This window comes from Acinonyx jubatus, chromosome A1, assembly GCF_027475565.1.
Source record: "Acinonyx jubatus isolate Ajub_Pintada_27869175 chromosome A1, VMU_Ajub_asm_v1.0, whole genome shotgun sequence".
Classification (NCBI taxonomy): Eukaryota; Metazoa; Chordata; class Mammalia; order Carnivora; family Felidae; genus Acinonyx; species Acinonyx jubatus.
Window position 1 is genome coordinate 43821332 of NC_069380.1, and position 21990 is coordinate 43843321.

The 21990-nt window shown below is 33.4% G+C and overlaps 1 long non-coding RNA gene across 1 annotated transcript in view; it reads right to left on the reverse strand.

The window, feature by feature from the left end:
• LOC128314357 (uncharacterized) overlaps positions 1-21990 on the reverse strand; it is a 372707-nt gene that overhangs the window by 349998 nt on the left and 719 nt on the right. The window lies entirely within an intron of this gene.

Consider the following 21990-nt stretch of genomic DNA (forward strand, 5'->3'; position numbering starts at 1 on the left):
TGAGCAGAAGTTGGACACTCAACCTACAAAGCCACCCAGGTGCTCCTCCGATTCAATTTAAATCAGAAGTTCTGACTCTGTGATGGTTTAGGATAGTTCATATCTTTGATATAATTTTCTCTTGAACTGAAAGCATTTGTGACGCAAGGATAAAATTGTAGAAGACTATACATAATTTTTTTAATATCTTACTTAATTTTTTCACTTCTGGGACAACAACATTTTCATTACAATTCTTTAACAAGTGAAGATTGGATGGATAGATAGACAAATAAATGCGTGAAAAGATTATTAAAATGTTTGCAATGTACATACTTTGTAAGCAAACTTCAGCACATTCAGCTCTTTAGTACCACTGTGAGAAATACAGAGCCACACAGATATGTACACATAATTCTTTTATAAAAAATTAGAGTTCTTCAGGGGCACCCAGATGGCTCAGTTGGTTGAATGTCTGACTTCGGCTCAGGTCATGATCTCACAGCTTTTGAGTTCAAGCCCCACATTGGGCTTGTTGCTGTCAGCACAGAGCCCTCTCTCTCTGACCCTTCCCCACTTGTGCTCTCTCTCTCTCAAAAATAATAAATCTTTAAAAAAATTAGAGCCTGTCATATAAAGAAATACATACAGGGAAAGGCAGAGAAATAAGAAAAACTAATATATATATATATATATATATATATATATATATATATATATATATAAATGTTGAATAAAATAGCGAAGCATTTTGTGTATTTATAATTACAAATGAAAGTAAAATGCCCAAAAAACAGAATTCAAGAAGGGAGTGAAAAACTGAGCCACCCAGTGTCAGAAAAGATTAACATGGCAGGTTTGGTTTTGCGGTCCTTGCATGTCTCTAGTCACTTGAAACCAAGACTCACTCTCGGTCAAACACTCAAAATACGATTTTGAGAAATATTTTTATGTTACTTATGTTTCATATACCCAGAAGAATGGGGCATGCCATACCAGATTTTCAGGACATATGAGAATAATTTTTATGCAAACATTAACGAAGATTAATGATGCACCTGCTTTCACTGTTAGGATCTTGAACTGCTATTACCATGCTGGTTGTACAGTAGAACATGTCTATGTTACCAGTTATACATAAAAATTTTCACCCTGAGGTTGAAATGGGCTTCCTTCAATGGAGGCATGTTGCATGGGCCCCTACAGTTCACCACAGCAGAGAAAAATGTGTCCTCTGAGACTTAAAATGACTTGGAAGCCTCCACCTGACCCCTGCGAACTCTACCCAATGCGTATTTTTTTTTCCATATTGATCTTGCTCTGTACCTTTTGATGTAACAAATTTTAGTTACTACTAAAACATGCAACTGAGTCCTATGAGTCATTCTAGCGAATCAATTAATTTGAAAGTGGTTTTGAGACACTAAAAACAACAAGTGCTGCTGTGGCTGCTGATAAGGGAAGTATATGGGAAGGCTGCTATGAGACAGATGTTGGGTCTTTAAAATTAGTGTTTGTAGTGGAATGCCTACGCAGGAACAAAAGATGGATCCACATAAGTATTTAAGACAGAAGCTCCATTCATATTGCAAAGGATAACACAGACCTTCTAAAATATGAGTAATTCAAAATTACAAAATACGTAAGGAAGCAATCAACCATAATTTAGAATAATCAGATATAACAAAAATGATTAAACTGCCAAGGCCTTAAGCTAAAAAATATTACAATGTAAAAGGAAATATTTAAAAATGGGTACATCTAAAATGATTAACAGCTTAAAGGATTAGAGATATAAAAAGAATGATACAATATGAAAAAGTATAAGTAGAGGTGAAATAGAACCAAAATTTTATTTCTATTATAGAAAAATATAGATATTCAAATGTAAAACTCCTTGGGGCAGTTAATTTAAAAATATATGCAGAGAAAGAAAATTAATAAGCCAGAGGACAAAATGAGGACATTATAAAATGCAATACAAGGAACTGAAAAGATGAATGATAATTAAAAGAATTTAAATAACCTGGAAGAGAAATGTGTCAACGTATGTACAAAAAGAGTTTTAAAAATTAGTAATAAGGTTGATGAAGCAAATGCAATACTGAAAATAATATTTTAACAAGAAATTTCTAGAATTGGTAAAATATATTAAATCAGAATGAAAGTCAGAAAATAAAATATAATTTTAAAATAATTAGGATTTAAAGCAAATTGCAATACTACTGTTTTTGAATCAATACTGGCAATATTGAGATCAAGACACATCCATATGTGAAAGGTGAAAGGTCTGAGATTTTACTGTACTTGCGGGTTAACAAATTAGTCTTCTAATTTCTTGAATAGTGGCAGAGATACAAGACTCCTAGGTCAAACACAAAGAACTTTATCACTCACAGCAAATGCAATAGCAGAGTATCAACATTTTTATAAATTGCCCAAGCCTCGATTCACATAGGATGACAAGAAGTAGGCTTAGTGACACCTGCTTATGCAGCACCATGTTACAGGAAAAGAACACTATATAGTGGAAATCAAGAGATAAGAAAGTCAAAATCAAGGAGCTGCAGTTACTAGAATTGTCCAAATACAACCGCCTCTTAACATTCAGAACACTAGAAAAGAGCACTTGAATAATACCATAGTGATTTTTTTAAAGTTATCTCTATGACCAACATGGGACTCAAACTCAGAACCCCAGATCAAGAGTCACATGCTCTACTGACTGAGCCTGTCAGATACCCCAAATAATACAGTAATAACTTTAACTAATATTTTCTTCATCTTGTACATTAGTAGAAAAAATCAAATGAACAGGTAGATGATCTTTACCTCTACCTTACAAATCTCTCATAACTATATCAAATATTGACACCTCAATTTCGTATAGAAGCTTTTAAAGATCTTTCTCTATCCTCCATGTGTGAGATGAGCATGGGAATTCTAGGATGAGTAAGCCAACCCATCATGTCATTTTCAGCCATCAAGTCATTATTACTAATCAAAGCGTAGAGACAAGTATCACACGAAGTTCTGATCTGGATAAATAAAAAGAAATAAATTTCTAGATATATGGTGTTGAAAGTGAAGAATATCAAAAACAAAGAGAAAATCTTAGAACCTACTGTAAATAAAAGATCCATTTCACAAAATGGATTAACAAGTTGACTCAAAGTGGGTATTTTTGTAGAAACAGACATCAAATATAAATAATATATTCAATATGATGATATAAAATAATCATATTATTACCTTCAAAGTACTCCTCAAGATTAATAATTAAGAATTGATATTTAGTCAAAAACTTCAAAACCTTCTATGAAAGAATTATTTAAAAATGTGCTTCCAAATTAAATTAAATCCAAAAGTAAAGATGAGGCTGCAAGGAACAAGGACACCACATGGTTTTTCATTGGAAATATATTAATTGTTGGAAAATTTTGTAATTTTGAAAAACATTATCAAATAGACTAGCTCAATATTAAAATTATTATATCTTGAATCCATATGATCTAGTAATTGAGAATATGAGCAAGTTGTAAGTCTTATATAAGGAAAGAAAATGGAAGTTTATTTCATTCATACCATGTAGCTCTCTACTTCCAAAGTCTTAAAACAAACAGAATTAAGGATTTATACCATCTGCTCTAATGTCAGTCACATAAAGAACTTTAGCATTCTTTTCTTCACTTTTAAGAGAAAAGCCATTGATTGATTTATTTTTATTTTTTTACACAATAGATTGCAAAAATAATTCCCTTTAAACATTTCTTATATTCTATTTGGCAGATTGGTAGAAAAAGCAAGGAGTGTAATATATAAAATACACACTCTTCTGTTTCTTGCAGATGAAAAATGTTTTGTCAGATATTCAGTTAATACCTATCCTTCTCTAACTCTTCCTGAAAGCTGAAGGAAAAGGTTCCAAACTCATTTTATAAGACCAGTATTACCCCAATAGCAAAACCAACAAGGCCCCACAAAAAAAAAGAAATTTACGGCCAATTTCCCTGATGAATATAGATGCAAAAATCCTCAACATATTAGCAAGCTGAATTAAACAGAACATTAAAAGGATTATACACCATGATCAAGTGGGATTTATTCCAGGGATGCAAGGACAGTTCAACATCTGCAAATTAACCAAAGTGATACATCATATTAACAAAATAAAAGATAAAAATCATACGATCATATCAATAGATCCAGAAAAAAAAAATTGCCAAAGTTCAATACCAATTTATGATAAAAACTCTCAATAAAGTGGTTATAGAGAGAATGTACCTCAACATAATAAAGGTCTTATATGAAAAACTTACAGCTAATTTCATATTCAATAGTGTAAAGCTAAAAACTTTTCCTCTAAGATCAAGAACAAAACAAAGATACCCACTATCCCTACTTTTATTAAATATAGTATTGAATATTCTAACAAGAGCAATTATGCAGGAAAAGAAAATTTTAAAAAAACATACAAATTAAAAAGAAGTAAAACTGTCAGTATTTGTATTACACATGATACTATATATAAAAAGCCCTAAAGACTCCATCATAACACTGTTAGAACTGATAAATGGATTCAATAAAGTCACAGGATAAAAAATGAATATCCAAAAATCTGGTGTGTTTATTTTTCTACACACTAATAAGGAATTATCAAAGAGAGAAATAAAAAAAATCCCATTTGCAATCACATCAAAAAGAATCAAATACCTTAAAATAAATTTAACAAAGGAGGTAAAAGATTTGTATATTAAACTAAAAGACACTGATACAAGAAATTGAAAAAGATACAAATAAATGGGAAGATATCCCATGCTCACGGATTGTAAAGATTAATACTGTTAAAATGCCCATATTGCCCAAAGCAATCTACAGATTCAATACAATTCCTATCAAAATTCCAATGACATTTTTCACTGACTATAGCAAATAATTCTACAATTTGTATGGAGACACAAAAGACCTCAAATAGCCAAAAGAGTCTTGAGAAAGAAGAACAAAACCAGAGGCATCATACTCCCTGATTTCAAACACTACTACAAAGCTATAATAATCAAAACAGTATGGTACCAGCTTAAAACAGACACAATGATCAATGGAAAAGAATTTAAATAAACCTACATGTATATGGTCAAGTAAATTACAAAATAGGAGGCAAGAATATATAATGGGGAAAAGACAGTCTCCTCAATAAATGTTGCTAGTAAAACTGGAAAGCTCTATGGAAAACAATGAAACTTGACCACTATCTTATACCATATATAAAAATAAACTCAAAATGGACTAAAGACTTGAATGTAAAAGCTAAAATTATAAAAATCCTAGAAGAGGGGCACCCGGCTGGCTCAGTCACTAAAACATGTGACTCTTGATCTTGGGGTGGTGAATTCGAGCCCCACATTCGGCCTAGAGCTCAGTTAAAGAAGATCCTAGAAGAAAACATGTCTAGGCAGTTCCATGACATCAGTCTTAGAGATATTATTCTGGATCTGACTCCAAAGGCAAAGACAACAAAAGCAAAAATCAATAACTGGGAGTACATCAAACCAAAACACTTCTGCCAAGTGAAGGAAACCCTCAACAACAACAACAAAAGAGGCAACCTACTGAATGGTAGAGAAGATAACTGTATATCCAAAAAGGGGTTAATATCCTAAATATATAAAGAATTCACACAACTCAATTACAAAAACAAACAAACAAAAAAACAATCCAATAAAAAATGGGCAAAGGATGTGAATAGACATTTTTCCAAAGACACATAGATGGCCAAGAGGCACATGAAAAGATGCTCAACATCACTAAATCATTAGAGAAATGCAAATCAAAACCACAATGAGATATCACCTTACATTTGACAGAATGGCTATTATCAAGAAGAGAAGAAATAACATGTGTTGGTGAGGATGTGGAAAAAAAGGAATAATAATGCAGTGTTGGTGGGAATGTAAAATGGGGTAGCCACTACGGCAACAGTATGGTGGTTCCTCAAATCAAAAAAAAAAAAAAAAAAAAGAGCTACCATATGATCCAGAAATCCCACTACAGGGTATCTATCCAAATAAAATAAAAGAACTAATTTGAAAAGATATGTGAACCCCTATGTTCATTGTTGCATTATTTACAATAGCCAAGATATGGAAACAACCTAATTTCCCATCAACATATACATGCATAAAAAAGGTGTGGTATATGAGCAAAGGAATACTACTCAGACATAAAAAAAAAAAAAAAAAGAACAAAATCTTGCCATTTGCAAGAACATGGATGGGCTCTGAGGATATGCTACATGAAACAGGTCAGACCGAGAAAAGTAAATACTACACAATTTTGGTTAAATGTGGAATCTAAGAAAACAAACCAAACCAGACCAAACCAGACCAAACCAACCCAGACTCATAGACACAGAGAACAGACTAGTGAGTGCCAGAGTGGAGGGAGGTTGGAAGGGGGGCAAAATAGGTGAAGGAGATTAAGTACAAACTTCTACTTATAAAGTAAATAAGTCATGGGCATGTGATGTATGGCATAGGGAATATAGTCAATAACATTACGCTAACTTTGTAAGATTACAGATTGTAACTAGACTTGTGGTGACCATTTTGCAGTGGATACAAATGTCAAAACACTATGCTGTACCTAAAACTACTATAGTATTGTATGCCAATTATTTCTTAATTTAAAAACAAATAAATTCATAAAACTACTTTACATCCTGGTGGAGGAGACAAAGACAAAACGTTGCTGATTTCTGTGTAATATAATATATGTAAAAAGGCAAATATTCAAAGTGCTTAAAAGAGCAGAAAGGAACATTTAAACCACCCATATATTCTTAGAAAGCATTAAGAGCAGAAATGAGCCGAGACTTGACGAAAAAGAACTATAAATGTTAAAGAAAAATGTGGAGCCGGCACTTCTGTCAAAAGAAACTGTATGAATAAAAGAATAGAACTATGAAATGATATATTGTGTGAAGCACTTTGTACAAAGTTTGTGGTGTAAAAGAGAAAGAAATGAAGCAGTATCTATAAAAAGAGACCAATTCATGGAAGGGCTTATGTATCATGCTTAAGGATTTAGACTTAATCTTTTAGGTGACAGGGAGCAATTGAAGAATTTAAACAGGGAAATGACTGACATGGACAAATTGTGATTTTAAAATAGATTTCCATACTAAAAACAACTTGGCTGAGTAAGTTACCTCAGTCATTTATTAATGAGAGATAGTGAGAACTTTCCTTAAATCTCTGAATTTCAGATTCTTCACTGCAGAGAGACTTAAATGATATATATAATAAATCAAGAGATAGATGGAATCAACAAATGCACAAAATTGCAAGATGCAGTAAGAATTCAGAAATGTGAAAATGGCAGCCTCACATTCTACAAATGAGGAGGTGTGCTACTGTGTCACAACAGATGATCAAGAGAGTGTTCTCAGACTGAATTTGTATGATGACAAAGCTACCATGAGAATATTCAATGAAGAATTCCTTGTAGCAATTGTGGAACAGGGAGTCAGAAATACCATGCCTAGAGGAGAGGAGAGACAGAGAAATTAAAAATGATAATAAGGATAATACTGGGATCACAGTTTGGGGTATAAAGAAAAACCAGGTAAGATTCTTATAAGCTATATGGCAAATATCTCAGTATTAAAAAAATAAAAATACAAGCATTTACTTAATGGGGACTGTAGACCCAAGGTCTTAGGAAATTAATCACTAACTATAATAATGACAGAGATCCTTAAGGAGTATTTATTTTAAGAAGAGAAAAAGAACTGGAGAAGAGGATGGAATGAAAAAGAAATTCCTCTCCCATACCATAATTTGTTAATTCACTCACTCCACACATATTTATAACATTCCCCACTAATATTACAACAGTCTGTAAGCACATACCATTTTGATTCTGAAGTACTAAATTAGTTGAAGAAAACTCATTAAATAACAACATAAAAACACTGAGAGTTATATATGCAATGAAGATAAAAATAACAGATTTAGGGGTGCCTGGGTGGCTCAGTCAGTTGAACATCCGACTTCGGCTCAAGTCATGGTCTTACAGTTCATGGGTTCGAGCCCCATGTTGGGCTCTGTGCTGACAGCTCAGAGCCTGGAACCTCCTTCGGATTCTGTGTCTCCCTCTCTCTCTTGCCCCTCCCTGCTCACACTCTGTCTCTCTCTCTCAAAAATAAACCAACATTAAAAAAATTTAAGGGGCACCTGGGTGGCTCAGTTGGTTAAGCATCTGACTTTGGCTCAGGTCATAATCTTGTGGTTCTTGAGTTTGAGCCCTGCATCGGGCTCTGTGCTAACAGCTCAGAGCCTGGAGCCTGCTTCAGATTCTGTGTCTCCCTCTCTCTGCCCCTCCCATGCTCACGCTCTGTCTCTCTCTGTCTCAAAAATAAATAAACATCAATTTCTTTTTTAATTGAAAAAAAGTAAAGTAAAAAAATAACAAATTTAATAACAGTAAAAACATTCTTGGAATTAAAGAAGAATTCCCTGAGAGGGTGGTATATTATTTGAAATATGATGAATAAGTGGGAATTATATAAAAGCAGGTAGAAGAGCATTTTATAAAGAGTTTGTTGCATGGGCTAAATTGTGTACTAGGAGAAACAAGGTGAGGAATCCAGCAGGGGATATGGGTGGAATAGAAAATGTAATTTAAAGAAATATAAAAATATAAATCACCATCCTAAATAAAATTTAGTTGATAGAGTCATTTGGACTATGAATTTGGAGAAATCTCCCAGAAGAAGTTACAAAAAGAAAAAGGGAAGGGTCAACAAGAAAGAAAAGACAAGGAATCAAACCAGAAATTAAAATATATGACTCGGACAGTGAGACTAAAGCCAGGAAAAAAAATGAAAAAAAACAAATTGTAATCAAGAATTTCTCTGAACTGAAGGAAGACAGGGGTCTTTTATTTCAAATGGCCCACAGAGGCCAAGCAGGATGAGTGTAAACGATTTATTACTGAAAATTATTTCAGAATTTAAAGGAGGAAAAACATAGAGGTGAAAGGCTTCCAGATTTTTTAAAGCAGGTCTTCTACACTGGAACAATAATCAAATTTAAATCAGACATCTCTCTGGATTTCCAGGACAAGTATAAATGTCTTTAAAATTCAGAAAGGACATAATTTTCACTACAGGATGTTACTAAACAATTAAATCAGAAGACAAAATAAAGATATTCTCTAAAACATACAGATCAGAGAATAGAATTTCCATGTATCCATTCTAAGACAGTTTCTAATATCAGTTAAAAACTAGGCCAATCTACCCTGACTGAAAACTAGGGAAATATTTTATTTCAGGTAACTGCAAAGTTCAGATATTTCTGGATAAAATGGAAGATAAGTAATACAACAGAAAAGAAAAATCATTGGAGAACAAAAAAATAATTGGAAACAAAGTAAGATGGTCATTGCTTCATACCTCATATCCTGTTTCAAAGACTAGTATAAAGTTTTTGCCCTGATAGTGGGATGATTCCTAGATATTTTTCTGGTGAAAGCTTCTTTGCCCACATCCTAGCCCCCCATGCCTCTTGGTTCTGGCCTCTAAAAGGAGTCCCTTATTTAGGGTTATCCATGACCACGTCTGCAGTGGTAATTGGAAAGAATGCCTAATCTGGGTACTGATTTTCTTCATCATCTCATTCCTGCAGGTTTGTATGTATGTGTCTTCATTTGTGTGTGAGAAGAGCAATTGTGAATAGGGGATTGATTGCTAAGTGGAAGTTCAAACATAATCTGTTAATCCCAGACACTGGGAAAGTAACTCCCTTAAAAGCAGATATTGTGTTGAGCCATGTTTCCTGATTTTAGAGCTAGAACTTGGAATTATCTGTTTCCTAGCAACAATTCTCAGTTATATGCTAGCTTCCCTAACCCTTAATTTAATGACCTCCACTGAGGCATCTGCTTTGGACAATTTGAGACAATGGTTCGGGATGGGAAGGCACAGTTAATCTCCACCTCTCCCTGCTATCTGCACTTATACCATAAAACTAATTGTCTCCTGTGTCTGCCTGGTAGTATATAACAGGAGATTCATGGAAAGGGCCTGTGGGAATCAGGCTTCTCACATAACTCAATCTTACTGCCAATTTTGGTTCTGACTTCCTTAACTCGGCTAACGCTAACAAGCTTTTTGTTAAATAATTTAGCTTTTTTATCCAAACAAGGCTCCAGGTTATTATATTTTCAGCCATCCCTGGAGGCTGGCCAGAGGCAAAAAGTATGCCTATTCTTTCCCATGAATCAGTTTTAACCCAGGACTGTAGCTTTATTACAGGATATTACGGAATCTATAAGAAAGGGAAAAGCTACCAATCCACTCTCACATCTTGAATTTTCCCTATCAAATCTCATAATGTACAGTCATGTTAGGTACATGGCTTTACTGCAGAGTGTAACAACCATTTTGTCCATCTGTTCGATAACAATAAGAATTGCAACTTCTCTACCTGGGATTATTATGATTTCCATTGCCTCTCAAACTACTTCTACCTAATGCAATTTCCATTTTGGACCGTGCCAAATTTCAGCAACAGTTTAGTAATGGTACTGATAGCTAATAACTAGCCTGAAATGTGATAGTGGTAACTTTTTTACCCATCACACTCCATATCTCTTAGACACACCGTTTGTTGTTGTTGTTGTAGTTGTTGTAATTTGTTGTATTTAACTACCATTTTTTGCGGGTTGTTTCCTGTTCAACCACAAACTTTAACTCAGCCTTCAATTTAGTTTTAGTAAAAGACATTTTACTTTCTACTATAAATATGATACTAATACACAACAATGAACACTTCAGGTTTTTACTTCCATTTAGCATATAACTTTTTCTAAGATAAAAGGCTGCAAAGACAATTTCCAGAGCAGGACAGAGACAGAGACTGAGAGATAGAGAACATTTTGTTCCAGATGGTTTTGTCCCAGGACAGCCAAAAATAAATCCATTGATCACAACACCCTGAAAACTCTAAGACTAAACTCTATAGTCTCTTTATGAAATTCTTAATTTAAGTGCAAGAGACTGAAATGGTAAGTGTCACTCTGTCTCAAGACCCTGCTGAGGTCAGTTCCTTCTCTAGACTTGATATCCAAATACTACAGGGGCTGCCTTCCCAGGACCTGTTAAGTCCTGCCTCAGCTGAAGAGTGAAGACATCTGAAGTTCTCTTTGTTAAAATGGAACAGTGTAAATTACTGAGAACATTGTCAACATTTAACTTTCATAAACAGAGTTCATTTAGTCTACAAATACTATGCCTATCATTGGAAAAAAGTATTTCCTAAAAAAAAAAAGAATTAAGATGCTTCTAATGCTATTCAATCCTATGCTAAACTCACCAGATACTGCAGAAGGATACTTTCTTCAAATGGTATCTAGAATAACTCTTGTAAACAGTGTTTTCAAATGCTGCAGCTGACATCGAGGTTCATTCAGTTAGCTCTCTCAGAGACTCAAAATTTCTCAATTCCTTTAACCCTTCTTTTCCAATATGTATCACAGTTTAATATTTCTGGTATGATTATAGTTTTGAACTGAGTACATATTTAAATACTTTTTAATTTCTGTCCCATATCTGTACCAAAGTGACTTTTATTTTTAAAATTTCAGAAAGTTTAAAATAGAATTGCAAAACGTTTACAAATGAATAAGAGAATAACATTAAATATCAAGACTAAAGCTCAATTAAAATTTAAAACCTAAATACTAATAAAATGGAAAATATAATATGAACCTTATATTTACTGTTTAATACATTAAGAGACATTTAAGCTTGGCTTAAATTATTATGAATTCTGAATTATAGATAATCCCCTAATAACTCATTAATTATAGACTGATAGCACAGATTCCTGGCCCACCATAATTACTCAGTAATTGTTTATTGAAATGAATTGACCTTGTGATCAAAACTTTACCAAACTTCATCTATTGCTAGGTATAAGATATGAACACAATTATCCAGATCTTTTACTGAACCCCTGGCTGTAACAATGCAATCTGAGTTCTGGCTGTGAAATATAGTTACTAAAAACGTGTCACTTTCAGATATGACCCACTAAAATCTTCCAGTAATGTCATTCTTTCCCATTTCATGGTAATTTTGAAGACATGTGTTGATGATTTGGGAGAAAACAGGAGAAAGAGCCTGGGTCCCTGAATCTACATTTGGAGAATAGGCTTCCAATCAGGAACATGTGTTTTAGGCAGTTACATGAGTGAGACATGCTGTTTTCATTATTTTTAAGCCATTCACTATTTTTGGATGTGTTACAGCATAGTTACCTTACCTAAGTCAGACGTTATTAAAAATAATAAGAAACCTTGTTCCCTGTAACAGAAGGAATCGATGATGTCACCCTTTAGAGACAGAAAACACTGACTATCAACCCTTAGAAACATATGGCACTCTGTTAGTAATGAGAGCTCCTATCACTCTCACTTTTTCGTCATCTTTACAAAATCGCTTCCCTAAACACCCACACAAGGGTTCTTTTAGGTGTGGGGTATATATTAGCTTCCTATGGCTACTATAACAGTGTAGTACAAACTGGGTAGCTCAAAAAAACAGACATTTACTTTCTAATAGAAGTCCAGATAAAGGTCTCATGCTCCTCCCCCTTAAATCCCAAGAGAAGACTCCTTCCTTGCCTCTTCTACATTCTGGTGGCTGAGGGCATACCTTGATTTTCCTAATGCAGGTCTATGATTCTGTGTCCAAACTTCCCTCTTACTTACAAGGACAAAAGTCACACTGGATTCAGGGCTCACCACAGTTCATTATGACCTAATCAAACTTGATCACATTTGCAAAGACCCCATTTTCAAAGAAGGTCACTTTCTGAGGTTCATATGAACATGAATTTTGACAACACCAACCCAGTATGGTGTGGGAGGGAATAATAAGTGGGTTAGAGGGAGAGGTCTATTGTAGCATAAGTATGTGAGTAAAAGGATAAATTTCCCTACATAAATAGTACCATAAAGGGTGCTTATTTTCTATAATTTGATAATGTAAATGAAGGGTACACACTGAGACAGAGAGAATGAGAAGAGTAGCCAATACCACAGCTGGCAATGACTGTATCTTTTTTTATTTTTTTTTAATTTTTTTAATGTTTATTTTTATTTTTGACAGAGAGAGAGAGAGAAAGAGAGAGAGAGACAGAGCGTGAGTGGGGGAGGGGCAGAGAGAGAGAAGGAGACACAGAATCCGAAGGAGGCTCCAGGCTCTGAGCTGTCAGGACAGAGCCCAACGCAGGGCTCGAACTCACACTGCGAGATCATGACCTGAGCTGAAGTGGGATGCCCAACCCACTGAGACACCCAGGTGCCCTGACAATGATGTTATCACATTACATTATTTGAAAAAAATTGCAGGGTCAAGATTGCAGATCTCAACAAACTGATTTGAGTCTGACTTTTAAATTGTTATTTACATTGGATTGGACTTTTGGAATCTAACTTACATTTGTTAACTCATAAAATGCTATCATGACATTATACATTCATAAAATTATATAATAACATCAGTTTGTAAACTCAAAATAGAAAACAAATTACCAGAAAATATATAATGTCATACAAAATTTTATCTCAAGATGACTAAGCATAAAATTTAGCATTGCTTTTTAAACTTGAAAATGAGTGATATAAATATGTATATATATCACTTCCTCATTTTCCTAACATCCTCTTTCTTCTGTTCAATGAATAAGTATGTACATTATGCCTTTTGTCAATCTTATTCCAAGAACTGACATGTTTTTGAGTGAAGTAAACTAAAAAATGAAGCCTCCTTGTGTCAAAAAAGATTTCATAAAAAAAGATATTATAAATGTATTGTATAAATACTAAGTCAGTATACACTATGCCCTATGCCTTGGGCTAGGTACTTGGGATATAATATATAAATAGTCCAGGTATACCTGATGGCTTCTTGTCTTCCTCCCTGACTTGCCACACCCTATATACAGTTGGGAGTTTGATTATACCTAAAACTTTCCTCTCAACAAATAAAGAATGTTAGCTTTCCCAAGGTACACATTTAAATCAGAATTCTGCCCTAATATGCAAGTGAAAGTCTTGAGCTGACTTCATTTTGTCCTTCAATTTTATGATACTTCATTAGCTTTTTCAGACTTCTATAATAGTAAACTGGATATAATTCAGTGTTTTGAAAGCTAGGCCAGCATTAAAATGAAGACTAAATTATTCTGATTCTCCTTCCTCCTAAAAATATCTAAGTTAAATTCTCAAAATTTGAGAGGGTTCCTAATTCTATTTCTGATTTGTACAGATGGGTTTGCATGAATAATTGTCTGTAACAAGGTTTCTTAAGTCAGAAACTGATCATAATTTAAAAAGGGATTATCGGGGCACCTGGGTGGTTCAGTGGGTTAAGTATCCAACTCTTGACTCTTGATTTCAGCTCATGTCATGACCTCAAGGTTGGGAGATTGAGCCCCATGTCAGACTCCTCTCTCTCTCCCTCTGCCTCTCTCTCTGTCTCAAAAAATAAAAAACAAAAAGGGATTTTCAATTAAAAGCAAGTCCAGAGGCTACCAGAATAGGGGGAGGCCGACTTTGACAGTAGCGAAAATACTCTGAACTTAAGACATCTATCAACCTCTCAAAGGTTTATAGGAATGAGTAAACAGGCTAAAAAAAAAAAAAAAAAAAAAAAACCCTTTTCAGGGAGTGGGATTAACAGGTGGTGTGCTCAGATAGTTGATCAGGAATGTTCTTCTGTGAAGTGAGCTGATTCTCAGGAGGGATTCATAAAGGAGGGACCACAGTTGAGGGGCCTAGGGAAAAGCGACCAAACATGGATCAAGCCAGGTTACCAAGTATTTTGTCCACATTTCTCAGTAACACAGTTTATGAGCCCAAGCATGGGAATTTGGAGAGTCTATGTCTAGCCTTATCATTTATAAACAAGAAGGCTATCCATGAATCTTATTTAAGTCACATGGGGATAGTTACTTGCAGTAGGGCATTTCCTAGAACACAAAGTGGGCATGGGTGGGGGACTGGCATTTCTTAACTGTTATTTTCCAGGAGCATAAGGCTCAGGTAACATTTAAAATTGTCAGGGGTTAGTTAAGCCAATACAAATTCAACTAATCCACAAAAATAAGGTAATTTGTACTCTTAACTAAACCCTTATTCATTGGATGCTTAAACCAAGTCACATATTTCAGAAGGTAAACTGCATTCCATGTAATTAATGCACAAGTAATTATTAAACACTTATCTTAAGGTTAAAAATGGAAAACTTTTCTTAGTTTACTTTTTCTTATACAATTTGCAAACACGTAAACACAAGCATTTTGTCTGCAAAATTACCATATAAATCAGAAGGCTAGGCCTAATGCCTTCCTTAGGAAACAATAATCTTTTTTTTTTAATTTTTGTTAACGTTTATTTTTTTTTTTTAATTTTCTTTAATGTTTATTTTTGAGACAGAGAGAGACAGAGCATGAACGGGGGAGGGTCAGAGAGAGAGGGAGACACAGAATCTGAAGCAGGCTCCAGGCTCTGAGCTTTCAGCACAGTGCCCGACATGGGGCTCAAACTCAAGGACCCTGATGTCATGACCTGAGCCGAAGTCGGACTCTCAACTGACTGAGCCACCCAGGCGCCCCGGAAACAATAATCTTAACAGCAAATCTATTAAGTAAAAATTCTTCCTTAAATTTTAGATTGTCAGTTGGTTAGAAATAATTTTATATGCTCTGTGATTAAAACTACTTACAAAAAAGGACATGAAATATAGTACATAAGTGAGTTACAATTTAATAGTCCTATTTAATCTATTGGGTCTCCTATTACTTTTTTCCATGAACGTGATTTGCTGAAATAGACTTGCTTACATCTTATAGGAAGGTTATATTTAATATACATTAACAAGCATTTAATATGTAATTTTTCTCCATGTTAAGAGTAGAAAATCTTATATTTTTCTACAGTCTTAATATGAAATATATAACAGTTACCTTTATGTGCACTTCATTAAAAACTGTGCAAATCTTAATATATAACTTAACCATTGAAAAAAGAGATGGCAATTAAGGCTACAGAAGAATTAAATCAAATTAAACTGGGGGCCAAGAAAGTGCACAAACATAAATGGTGGGGTGGTGATTTAGCTACTTGCTATTTTGCCTTAGGAAAATTCCAGGAAATGGGTTTTTCATTATTTTTTTTTCTATGTACCTAGAGTTGTGGAAAGAATATAAGAAGCCATTTGCCTTAGATACAAGATTAACTAGACCAAACATAAAAAAGATGCTTACTTCCTTACACTCTTGCATGTATAATAAATGCTGACTGGAGATTTAATAGCAATAAGAGAGAGAGAGGTATTTTGCCAAATAAGGCTTAAGAAAGTTTGTAGGAATCAACTTGCCTATGTCATGACTAAAAGAAAATCCTCCATAAATTATTCACCCTTTGGGTATCTGAACTAACCAATGAAGAATTGTTGCAATAACCATTTTCCCAAATGCGCAGTATGTGGGAAGGAAAAAATATTACAAATACAAGAATCAACACTTTAAACAAAAATCACAAACAAAACAGCTGGATGGAAGAGTAAATAGAATAATTAGAACATTGTCCATCTGGAAAAGTCTACTACTCTTCCAGTCATCATTCAAGGCTCTCTGAAGTCTTCCCTAATATCTCTAGGCACTCTACGTTTCTTCCTTGTATTTGTGTTTAGTTTATATAGTATTTGCTATTTCTGCTTTATCTAAGAGATGAAAAAGAATGTATGTAATGAAATAAGTAAGTAAAAGCAAGATATGTAGAATATATATTTTGAACGTGGCAAATAAAACTAAATCTTGCCATATCATCCCTGTTCTTATATTATTTAATAAATAAAGTTAATATTTGGTCTATGTTTATAATATAAATTCTTACCTTTAGTGTAACTATGACAACACTCTAACCAAGTAATTTACATACTATTCTACATGGTACACACACCTGAAAATTAAGGGGACTGCTGACACTCTTTCTTGCTTTGTAATTTACAAACTTGGTTAAATATCATGCTTCTGAAAATAACCTTAAAAATTGAGCATCTAATGCTCAAAGGGAAAAAATATGAAAGCTGATATATCCTGAGCAAAGGTATCACATGTTTTGTGACATCTCTGTGCCATATATCAGCACATGACCTTTCTGGCCTACAACGTAAGAAATTAAGAAGTTTAATAATTTCAACCAGCTCACAAATAACCAGTCATCTCAGCAACTGCTTATATTTTCTACATTTCAATTTAATTTGCCTGACTTAATTCTATACAGGGGTCCTTGATCAAGGTCTACATGTAGAAATAATCCAAGCTTTGGAAAGCCTGACATGGTTTACTGAACACGTAAAAGATCTTAAATCTCTATAGATTTCTAAATACAAAGTTATGAATAGAAATTTTCATTAAATAACTACAGAAAGCAATCATTACAATTAAAATGGGAAGAAAAAGATTAAAGCCCTGAATTTCAGGATCAAATAAAAACACAAATCAGGGATCACACATCCCTCTTGTGATCCCTGTAAACCAACTTTAGTAATTATAGATTTTAGTTCATTTTTGGAAAAATATTATGTTAACAATCCTAACCTTGGGATGATGTGCTACTTAGTTGTTTTTCAGAAATCTGGGGCAGAACAATAGAGCATGATTGTTCATCAGTGTTCTATTTATCCATATATACTTTAAAATAGACAAAATAAATGTGCAGAGTATCTGTTTATACATATTAAAAATACATATGACATAGGAGTGAAAGAACAGTATTTTAATTCCAGAGTTTTGAATTGCAAGAAAGATGAATATTTGGACAAAGTTTGTCTTAAGTTTTGGGGCACTGATTACTCTTTCAAAATTTACTTATTTGCATTACATGACCATCAATCGAAAGTATAAAGAAATGCTAAAGAGCAATGCAACTTTCAATTAAGAACTCAAATGTTTTACTTGTGTTACACAATCAAGTACCACTTTTAAAGTGCAGGATGTTTTCCTGTAAAAATGCTTATGCCTTTACATAACTGGATTTCTTTGGTTCTTAGAAAAAAAGAAGCAATGTTGCCAAGAAAGTTTGTGTTTTTATTTTTAGTATAAATTTAGATCTATCTGTAGCAAATGTATGTATCCTGCAAAACAGACACGAGTTTATATTTAAATAATCATTGCCTTAAAACACTTTATAGATTAAAATTTCTGTAACTTTTGATTATATCATTAGTCTGTGAAGTTGAAAGAGTTTCCCCAAAGACCAGATGTGTATTTAAAGTTTTATATCCACATGGTTTGTATAAAATTTGACTTATAATGTGATTTTTTTTCTCTCCTTCTCTGAGGGAAATAGCTCAAATATAATGTCCTCCACAAAAATGCAACCTACTAAAACACTGTGGAGTTGCTTTGGAATGTTAATAACCTTTTGGAGCTACCACACTAATTTAGCAATCTCTAACAGGAAGGTGCTTTCATTATTTTAATTTGTCATATCCCTTTCTTTGAATAGGAAGGTAGATATAGATAATCAGTAAGAAGGGAAAAATAATTAGGTAGAATATTGGTAGAATATTAGGTAGAATATTGGTAGAATATTCCCCCAATAAAACCAGAGGTGTGAGAAATAAATATTTTTCTCGGTAGACAAAGATCTATTACAAAGGTCATAAAAAGCACTGATAAAAGGAAAAAAATTAAAAAGTGAACTTTGCCAAAATTAAAAATTTCAGTTAAAGAATACCATTAAGAAATGAAGAAAACAAAAGGAAAGGAAAGAAAAGAAGAAATAAGCCACAGCAAGGAAAAAAAATACTATTTGCCATATATATATATATATATGACAAATGACTTATATTCTGAATATATATGTCCACAATATAGAAGACTATTAAAAATCAGCTATAAAAAATGAAAGCAAAGAATACAATATGGGCAAACATTTGAACTTAAACTTCACAAGATACACAAATGACTAACAAACACATAAAAAACACTCAGCATCTTTAAGCATGAGAATAATGCAAATTGAAATCACAATGAGCTAGGATGCATAAAGTTAAAAAGTCCACCAGAGCGCTGGTGAAGCTGGCAGTGACTGGAACTCACACACTGCTGGTGAGAAAATTCTCCAAGTATTTTGGAAAAATGTTTGTCATTTCTTAATGGTATAACAAAATAACATTACTGTTACTACATAAAAATATGGCTTGCACATTTACCTGCTTCATTCTTTCTGGCACTTTCATGAGATGGAGTTGGAAATTTAGTAGATAGTCTCTTTGAGTTTTATCTTTTCTATTGTGTATTTATCTCCTAATAAAAATGGCTATAGAAGAATAGCTATAAAAGAACTAAGTATAAATGATTAAGCATCTACTAAATGCCAGGCATCACAAATTCTCTTGATGAATGATTTCCTTTAATCCAGCCAGCTATTTTTTGAGGTAAATATTATATTTAATCCCACTTGTGCAGATTAGAAACCAGAATATTCTTAAAGTTAAGTTAGTTGTTCAATGTCACACAATTCAAAAAATTATAGTGATTGAAAGATAGATTAGATGGATTGTATATCTAATTGCTACCTTTCTTTTTCTTTTCATATAAATATACATATTCCCCAAACTTTATTTTCTAATTATCAAATTTAGTCATCACCCATATCTGCTGTTAGCAGCATTTTTATTAAAATATATTGCTTTAGGGGCACCTGGATGGTGCAGAAGGTTAAGTGTCAGACTCTTGATCTCGGCTCAGGTCATGATCTCATGGTTTGTGAGTTCAAGCCCTGCATTGGGCTCTGCACTGATACTGCAAAGCCTGCTTGGGATTCTGTCTCTACTTCTCTCTGACTGCCCCTCACCCTGGCTTATGCTCTCTCTTTCTTAAAATAAACTTAAATATATATACATATATTATATAAATATATGTATATTATATGTATGTATACATATATATGTATATAATATACATGTATATATATGTACACATATATACGTATATAATATGCACACATACGTATATAATATACATATATATGTACATATACATAATATAATATGCATATTATGTATATGTACATATATATGTATATTATATACGTATATATGTATATATATTGTTTTGTCTTTATTGATACATAATTTATGTTGAATAAAATATACAGATTTTTAGTGGATAGTTTGATAAGATATGATAAATGTGTATACCCACGTAGCCAACAGCCAATTCAAGATAGAGAACACTTCCATCATCCCAGAAATGTGTCATGTTCTTTTCCAGTCAATCGTTACCACCACTACTACCACCACCACCACCACCACCCTCACTCACCAAAGGCAACAACTGTTCTAATTTCTCTCACCATAGATCGTTTTTGTCTGGTGTTAATCTTTATATAAACAAAGTCATGTCCTACACACTTTTTTGTATGGCTTCTTTCAATTAACTCTCCTTCCGTGAGATTCTTTCACTTGGCTTTATGCATCAACAGTTCATTTCTTTTGTTGTTGTTGTTATGTAGCATTCACTTGTACAAATACAACAATTATTTTTATACCCTTCTCTTGTGACAACTCCATTTTTGCCCATTATGAATAATGTTGCTAGGAAATTCTTGAACAATTCTTTTGGGCACATAGGCCTTCATTTCTCTTTGGTGAGTACCTTGAAGTACAATTTCTGGGTCACGTCATTGATAAACATTTAATAGTACAAGAAACTGCCAAAATTCTTTCTCTTTTTTTTTAATAAATCGAATATTTTCTATAATCTGTCTAAAGATCCTTTGCACGGGACCAGGAGACCAGAGCAGGAGAAAACTATTGACTTGAATAACAAAGCTAACGTCAGTATTATCCCGGTAAATGTTTAGCAACTGCCTTTTGGGACTAATTGGTATAAATAATCCCATCATAGCCAATGTCAAGCCCCCAACATAACATCATCAACATCATCAGTCCTCCCAATGGAAGTCAACATCAGTACCCCCTTGGATCTATCAGGTTATTTCAGGCAACAGAAAAAATAAAATCAGGCAACTCACTACCAGACTACCTCCTTCCCAAATTTGTCTGTATGAAATAGGTAAATACTAATACTTCCTGAATGCTAATTATATGGCAAGTAACGTCCTAAATGCTTCAGATGCAGTATCTCTGTAAGCCACCTAAAATACAATGTTAAGTACATTTTTATTGATGAGGCACACTTAAGTGAAATGCTTTTCCAAAGTCCCACACCTAGTCCTTCACAGAGCTAGCATTTCACTCCAGTCATTCTAACCAAACTTTCTATTGCATAGATGCCATTCTTCTAGAGATAACACAAGATTTCGTTTTGTCACTTAACTATTAATTTGTCACTATTTAAAGTCATGATTAACTTATATTTGATAGATAAATACTTGATATGTAAATTGTTTAACTGTATTTTATACAGGCTTTATGAATCCACCTAATATATTATTTGTGGGGGAAAAAACGAGAGATTACAATTATATACAAAGACAAATTTGAAATCTAGAATCAAGCAATCATGAGAAAAGAATGACTTTATATTGCACTCAAAAATAATTCAAGTTAAATTACCATGATCTTAAGTCAGTTCTAAAAATGTTTTGGAAAACTGGATAAAAGATGTATTTGCTTATTCATAAGATGTCTACATATATAACAAATTGTTGCTTTGAACTATATATATATATATATATATATATATATATATATATATATAACAACTTCACTACAGAATAACAATTATGTCTCAAGTGCACCAAAGTTCAGCTCATGGAAAAAACTGAAATATCAGCAGTCCTCAGTAAGAACTGATCCCTGAATGTCAAAGCCCCAAGCAAGTCTGACTTGTGTAGTCTAGATAAAGGCAGCAGGGAACAGTTAGCCTTGTCAAAAGGCCGTCGGCCCCTAAGGTGCTCATA